Source organism: Acomys russatus, chromosome 15, assembly GCF_903995435.1.
Source record: "Acomys russatus chromosome 15, mAcoRus1.1, whole genome shotgun sequence".
In the NCBI taxonomy this organism is placed as follows: Eukaryota; Metazoa; Chordata; class Mammalia; order Rodentia; family Muridae; genus Acomys; species Acomys russatus.
In genome coordinates this window covers 46,537,250-46,544,359 of record NC_067151.1, presented here as the reverse complement: position 1 = coordinate 46,544,359, position 7,110 = coordinate 46,537,250, and positions in this window count along the sequence as shown.

Genomic DNA, 7,110 nt, shown 5'->3' with positions numbered 1-7,110 from the left:
AGTGTTCCTGCAATAACAGTTGATTACTAACTAGTGATGAAATAATATTTTTACTAATGTAAGACCAAAAGTTCTATGTTAATAAACAGTAAAAACATATCTTTGTTATTCTTTTTTTACATGAAAATCAATATTTTTTTTCCTGTAATATATCCAAGTAAATTTTCTCTGCCTTTAGCCCTCTGAAGTATCTTTCCATTCCCTCCCATCTAAAACATACATTTCTGTTTTTCCTTAGAAAACACAATGGCATCTAAGTGATTATAATAAAATAAAATATAATAAGATGAAATAAAAACTACCACATCAGGACACAAAAGAAGAGACAGAAGAAAAAGAATGCAAGAAAACTTACGAGAAGCAGATTTGGATGTAGAGACCTACTCGTTCATACACACAGAAAACCAATAACATCTCCAAACTGTAGTGTTTAAAGAGGATATAATTTATTGCATTTATTACATAAATATAAATATATGTGTATGTAGTAAGATATACAATTGAAAAATATCTTCTGGGTATATTCCAAGGAGTGGAATACTTGTGTCTTGAGGAAGCCCTAGTCCCAGTTTTCTGAGATAGCGCCAGATAGATTTCCAAAGTGGCTGTACTAGTTTGCATTCCCACCAGCAATGAAGGAGTGTTCCTCTCTCCCCACATCCTCGCCAGCATGTGGTGTCGCTTGAATTTTTGATCTTAGCCATTCTGATGGGTGTAAGATGGAATCCCGGATTCATTTGATTTGGATTTCCCTGATGACTAAAGAGGTTGAGCATTTCTTTAAGTGTTTCTCATCCATTCAATATTCCTCTGTTGAGAATTTTCTGTCTATTTCTGAGCCCCATTTCTCAATTGGATTATTTGGTTTGATGATGATGAATTTCTTGAGTTCTTTATATATTTTGGATATTAGACCTTTGTCAGATGTAGGGTTGGTGAAGGTCTTTTCCTAGTCTGTAGGCTGTCTCTTTGTTCTGTTGACAGTCTCTTCTGCCTTACAGAAGCTTCTCAGCCTCATGAGGTCCCATTTATTAATAGTTGACCTTAGGGCCTAGGCTGTTGGTATTCTGTTCAGGAAGTTGTCTCCTGTACCAATGTGTTCCAGGCTCTTTCTCACTTTTTCTTCTAAGAAATTTAATGTCTCTGGTTTCATGTTGAGGTCTTTGATTCACTTGTACTTGAATTTTGTGCATGGTGACATTTGCTCAACCATGTTCATAGCAGCCTTATTCATAATAGCCAAACATGGAAACAGCCTAAGTGTCCCTCAGTAGAAGAATGAATAAAGAAACGGTGGTATACTTACACTATGGAATACTACTCAGCTACTAAAAACAAGGAATTCCCAAAATTTGTGGACAAATGGATTGAACTAGAAATGATCATAATGAGTGAATTAACCCAGAAGCAGAAAGACTCAAATGGTATATACTCACTTATATCTGGACACTAGCCCAAGGGGCATGTCCCATGAAAGTCTATACTTATCAGGAAAGTGGGACAGAGGGGAAGACTTCCTGTTGGGACTCTAGGCGATAGAAGCAAGGGAGAATGGGGAAATAGAAGGATCCAGAGGGTCCTAGAAGCCTACAAGAAGAACATTAGGCAGATCTCGGCCCAGGGGTCTTGCTCAAACTATGGCACCAGCCAAGGACAATATATGCAGTGAACTTTGAACCTCTACCTAGATCTAGCCAATGAACAGTACATTCTCCACATTTGAGGGAAGAGTGGGTACTGACTTTCACACAAACTCTGGTGCCTCATATTTGACCTCATCCTCTGGATGGGGAGGCCTGGCAGCACTCAGAGGAAGGATAGCAGGCTACCAAGAAGAGACTTGATACCCTATGAGCATATACAGGGGGAGGAGGTCGCCCTCATTCACAGTCAAAGGGGAAGAAAGTAAGGGGAAAATTGGAGGCAGAGAGGAATGGGAGGATACAAAGGATGGGGTAATAATTGAGATATAATATGAATAAATTAATACCATATATTTTTTAAAAATTAAAAATTAGAGTCCTAACAAGACATTATAAAACAAAAGACCAGCAAATATGATTTTGTGTTTCTTCTCTGTTAGACATTACTGATTGGCATGCACCATACCTTTAAGATTATTTAGTTTCCCCAGTGAAACTCCCATAAAGAAAAGTAAATTTTCATTTGCAAGTGCATTGAAAATTGCTTCTTCTGAATGAGGAATGGGGGCATATGCCCATTTCCCATATCAGCTGTAGAATCCGAGCTGCTCAGAACCAGGCATGCCCTGTCTGTGCTGTCTGAGTATGTATCAGTGCATATGTATATTTGCTGCGTTGTGTTTAGAAAGCCTTGTTTCCTTGTCATGTTAACACTAGTATAACTTTGCAGCCAGGACATCATTGTAGAATGAAGGTGTGTAGTCAAATTGGTGTTTGTCCCTTCTTTGTCAGCATGCAGAGAACTTTCTGGTGTCATCAACACTAGTTTCCAAGAATGAAGTTTCTCTGTAAGTACCAGCTTGACTTCTCCAGGTTCAATAAGTTGTTTAGGTGTTGCCTTGAGCATTAGTTTATGGCAGGGAAGCTATAGACTTTGAAACAGCTTGGATTGTCTTTAGCCAAAATCTCAATTAGAATTACCCATTCCTAGAAAAGGAATCTTTATTTGTGGACAAAAGATGTATAGTTAGCTCTTTGTATTTCTTGTGATTTGCCAATTTCATTTGAATCACTTGTGTATATGTAAAAATATATTAGGACACTTCTACTATATAATGTTTCCATACTGACCTCAAAGGCCCCTTAAGTTTTGCTGTCTCTACTCAGTCTCTCCCTCTTCTACTTTTTTACTCCCCAGTCTTCTTGATCATATGGCTTGTGTTACTCCAACTGATGCATCTATAATTATCTATGTCCCTTTCCCAAAAAGACATACATGCCCTCACTGGTCTATTATACTATTCTTAAGCTCTGTGGTTCTATGGATTATAACTTAGTTATCATTGAATTAACAGTAAATATTCCTTTATAAGTAAGTACAAAATATACTTGTCTTTTTGAGTAAGGGTTACATCATTTAGGATGTTTCTTTTTTATATTTCTATCTATTTTCCTGTAAATTTCACTATTTCTTTTAAGTTGAATAATACTTCTTTGTGTAAATATATCACATTATCTATACCCAGTACTCTGTTGAGGAAAATTTAGCTTGTTTCTATTTAAACCTATTTTAAAGAAAGCATCAATGAACATGGTTGAGCTAGGTCCTCTGTCATAGAATGAAGTGTCCTTTGGGTATAGAGTCAAGTATCAGATAGCTGGATCTTGCGTTACATCAACTTTGATCTTCCTAAGTAAATGCCACATTGATTTCCATAGTGCTTTAAAAGTTTGTACTCCCAACAGCAGTGGATCAATTTTTCCCTTACTCAACAGCCTCCCCTGAATGAATTGTCATTAGTTTTATTAATTTAAACCATTTTGGCTGGCATATATGTTATCTTAAAGTAGTTTTGATTTGTACTTCTCTGATGACTAAGTATACTGAACAGTTTTACGTATTTATCAGTCATTTGAAATTCCTCTTTTCAGAATCCTGTTTAAATAAGTACCTCACTTTTTACTTGTATTATTTGTTTTTTGATATCAAGTTTTTCAGATATGTTTATATTTTATTTATTATTCTTCTATTGGATGGGGTGTTAATAAAAATGTTTCCCATACAATGATGGTGTCCTTTGTCGTACAGAAGTTCTTATTTTGTATTGTTTTTATTTTAATATTATAAGGTCCTATTTATTAATTGTTGTTCTATTTCTTATTTGTTTTCTGTTCAAAAAATATTTTTCTGTTCCAGTGAGGTCAAAGTTATTCCTCAGTCTCCTCTGCCAACTTTCATGTATCTGGTTTTATGTTCATATCTTTAATCCATTGTAATTGAGTTTTGCTCAGGGTGACAATTATATGTCTATGCATTCTTAAATAAGCAGCAATCCAGTTTAATCAGGCCCATTTGTTGAAGATGTTGCCTTTTACCCAGTGCATGTGTGTTTTTATTTTTTATTTAAAAATAAGATGTGAGTGGATGTCTAGATCTGCAAATTGATTCTGGGAATTATTATATCTGTTTTTATGCTAACACAATGATGGTTTTGTCACTAGATCTCAGAAGTACAGCTTGAGATCAGAGATGGTGATACCTACAGCAGTTCTTTTATTAATTAGTATTATTTTAGCTTTCTTTTTTTCTTTCTTTTCTGTTTCTTTTTCTTTGTTTCCAAATGAACTTGAGAATGGTACTTTCAAGATCTACATAGAACTGTGTTGGAAATTTTTGTGGGGGAAAGATTGAATCTATAGACTTCCTTTGGCAGGATGGACACTTTTACTGTATCAATCTGACTAACCCATGGACATGGAATGGTTTTTTATCTTCTGATACCTTCTTCAACTTTTTACTTGAATATCTTAAACATTTTATCACACATATCTTTCAGTTGCTAGTTAAAGTAACCTAGCACACTTTATGGGTTTTGATGCTATAGTGAAGATTTTTTTTTTCTTTCTCAGTCTGTTTGCTATTTGTAGATAAGAGAGCTCCTGGTCTTGAGTTAATTCTGTATCCAGCTGCCTTGCTCAAAGTGTTTCTTGACTGCAGGAGTTTCCTAGTTGAATTTTTAATGTCGCTTACTTACATAACCATGTCATCTGTAAATAACAACACTGTGACTTCTTCCGTACTTATTAGTATCCCATGATCTCCTTCAGTTTTCTATTTCTCTTAACTTAACTTAAATATAATTAATATAGCATCTTTTAATTTGCTGGGTTTCTCTGTGTCTTATTGGGTGTGATAAGCTTCTTCAAGTTAAAGTTTTTCTTTCAGTGCCTTGTCTATGGCTGTATCTATAGATAACCATTGCTTACATAGTTTTATCATGGAATGCCATGATAAACAATCACCAGTTGTTCCCAGATTCTAAAATTTTATTTTGACCAATTTCATTGTTTCTTAGATATTATATCTTTGCAATTGCATCAGTTCAAATGCATTTTTTGATAATAAACAGACCCATACACTGATAAAAAGGAGAGAAGAGTTTTCCACACTTCCTTTTTGTGTAGTCATGCTAATTAAAAAATACTTCTACAGGCTAGCTGTGAGAAACACAACTCTAATCTCACAACTCAGGAGCCTGAGGCAAGTGAATCATTGACACCTTGATGCCAGCCTATATAGCAAGATCTTGTACAGGTGGTTTAGCCAGCAAGCCTACTACATACTGCAACAAAACCCCTTTGGTCAATTCTAATTTAAAGAGAGTTTAATAATATCATTGACATCTTAGAAAACTAATAGTTACTATTACATTCATAAAGATTTTTCTCTTGATAAATTATACTACCTAAAATTAAATTAGTGTAAAAGTAATAGTTCAAATGAGTTAAGAAATAGTTTCTAAGTTATTTTTCTTAACACGGTATATAGTATCATTTACTTTTAAAAATTTTTATTTAAATAATTTATTCAGATTATATCTCAATTGTTATCCCCACACTTGGATCTTCTCATTCCTCCCTCCCTCTTTCACCCTATTCCCCTACTCTAGGCCTGTGACAGAAGGAGACTTCCTTCCCCACCATATGATCACAGGCTATCAGGTCTCATCCTGGTAGTCTGCTTATCCTTCCTTTGAATGCCACCAGGCCTCCCCACCAAGAGGAAGTTGTCAAATAGGTGGCACCAGAGTTCATATCAGAGGCAGTCTCTGTTGTCCACACAACTGTGGAGAATGCACTGTTCATTGGCTAGAACTGAATAGGGGTTCTAGTATTACTGCATGCATTGTCCTGGGTTGGTACAGTGGTTTGAGCAGACCTCCCTGGGTCCAGATTCACCAGCCTTGATGGTCTTCTTATAGAGTTCCTGGACCTGCTGGGTCCTCTATTTCCCCATTCTCCCCTACCTGTCTTACCTGGAGTCCTGGTAGGAAGTCCCAGCATCTGGCTCAATCCCTGGTTGAAAGATACACATAGTATATACTCACTTATTATTGGATACTAGGCCTACAGAGATGACCTCAGAGAGTATCTTTTACTTTTTACATTGTATTTAACAATGGAAATTGGTATACCTTTATTTTTCATTATATTTTTCATTTTATATTAATTTTTAAAAATACCTATTTTCAGTTATATGTATTTGTGGTTTTCTGTGTCAGTGCAAATAGACAATTACTTGAGTACCTTCAGAAGTTAGAGGTGTCATATATTTCGGAGCTTGAGTTGCAGAGAGTTTTCAGCCACCTAACCTGAGTTTGAGGACTCAAAATAGGGTCCTCCACAGGAACAGTGTGCTAGAGTTGCAGAGAGTTTTCAGCCACCTAACCTGAGTTTGAGGACCCAAAATGGGTCCTCCACAGGAACAGTGTGTATTCTTAACCTTTTAGCCACCAGTACAGTCTCTAACCATTCTATAAAGAACAAAAATAAAAATTTAAACTAATTACACTACACACTTTAAGCCATTTCTTTTTTATTATGAGCGACAGGTTGCTGTAAAGGAAGAAGTAGAAACCAATAGCTGGAATGATCCCTAAAGGTATAAGAAGACCCATTCAGTAGTAAATCTGAAATTTCTTTTTTTTTTATGATGGAATCCTTACAGGTTTCTCTTTTTAGTGACAGGAAAACTTCACTAATCATATAGCTATTTGCTACGACCATAAAGCTCTTGCTTAGCCATCATCACTAACTGTTTCTATGAATGTAATGTGTCTATTCAGTCATCACAGTACTTCATGTAAGAACCCTGAGAATCAGAAAATAGACAGGATGCAAGAGGGTGAAACAACATCGTTTTTATAATTAAATAGTAGATAGGGAAGGATACACAGGTAAGTTGGTAGGTAGATAGGTAGGTAGGTAAGGAGGCAGATAGATGATAGATAGATAGATAGATAGATAGATAGATAGATAGATAGATGGTAGATGATAATAGATAGATACATAGATACATAGATAGATAGATAGCTAATAGATAGAATTTTAAATCAGTCTCACCCTAATAATTTTTTGAAATTAACTGGGAATATTCTTCAGCTTTACAAAATAATAGAATCATTGA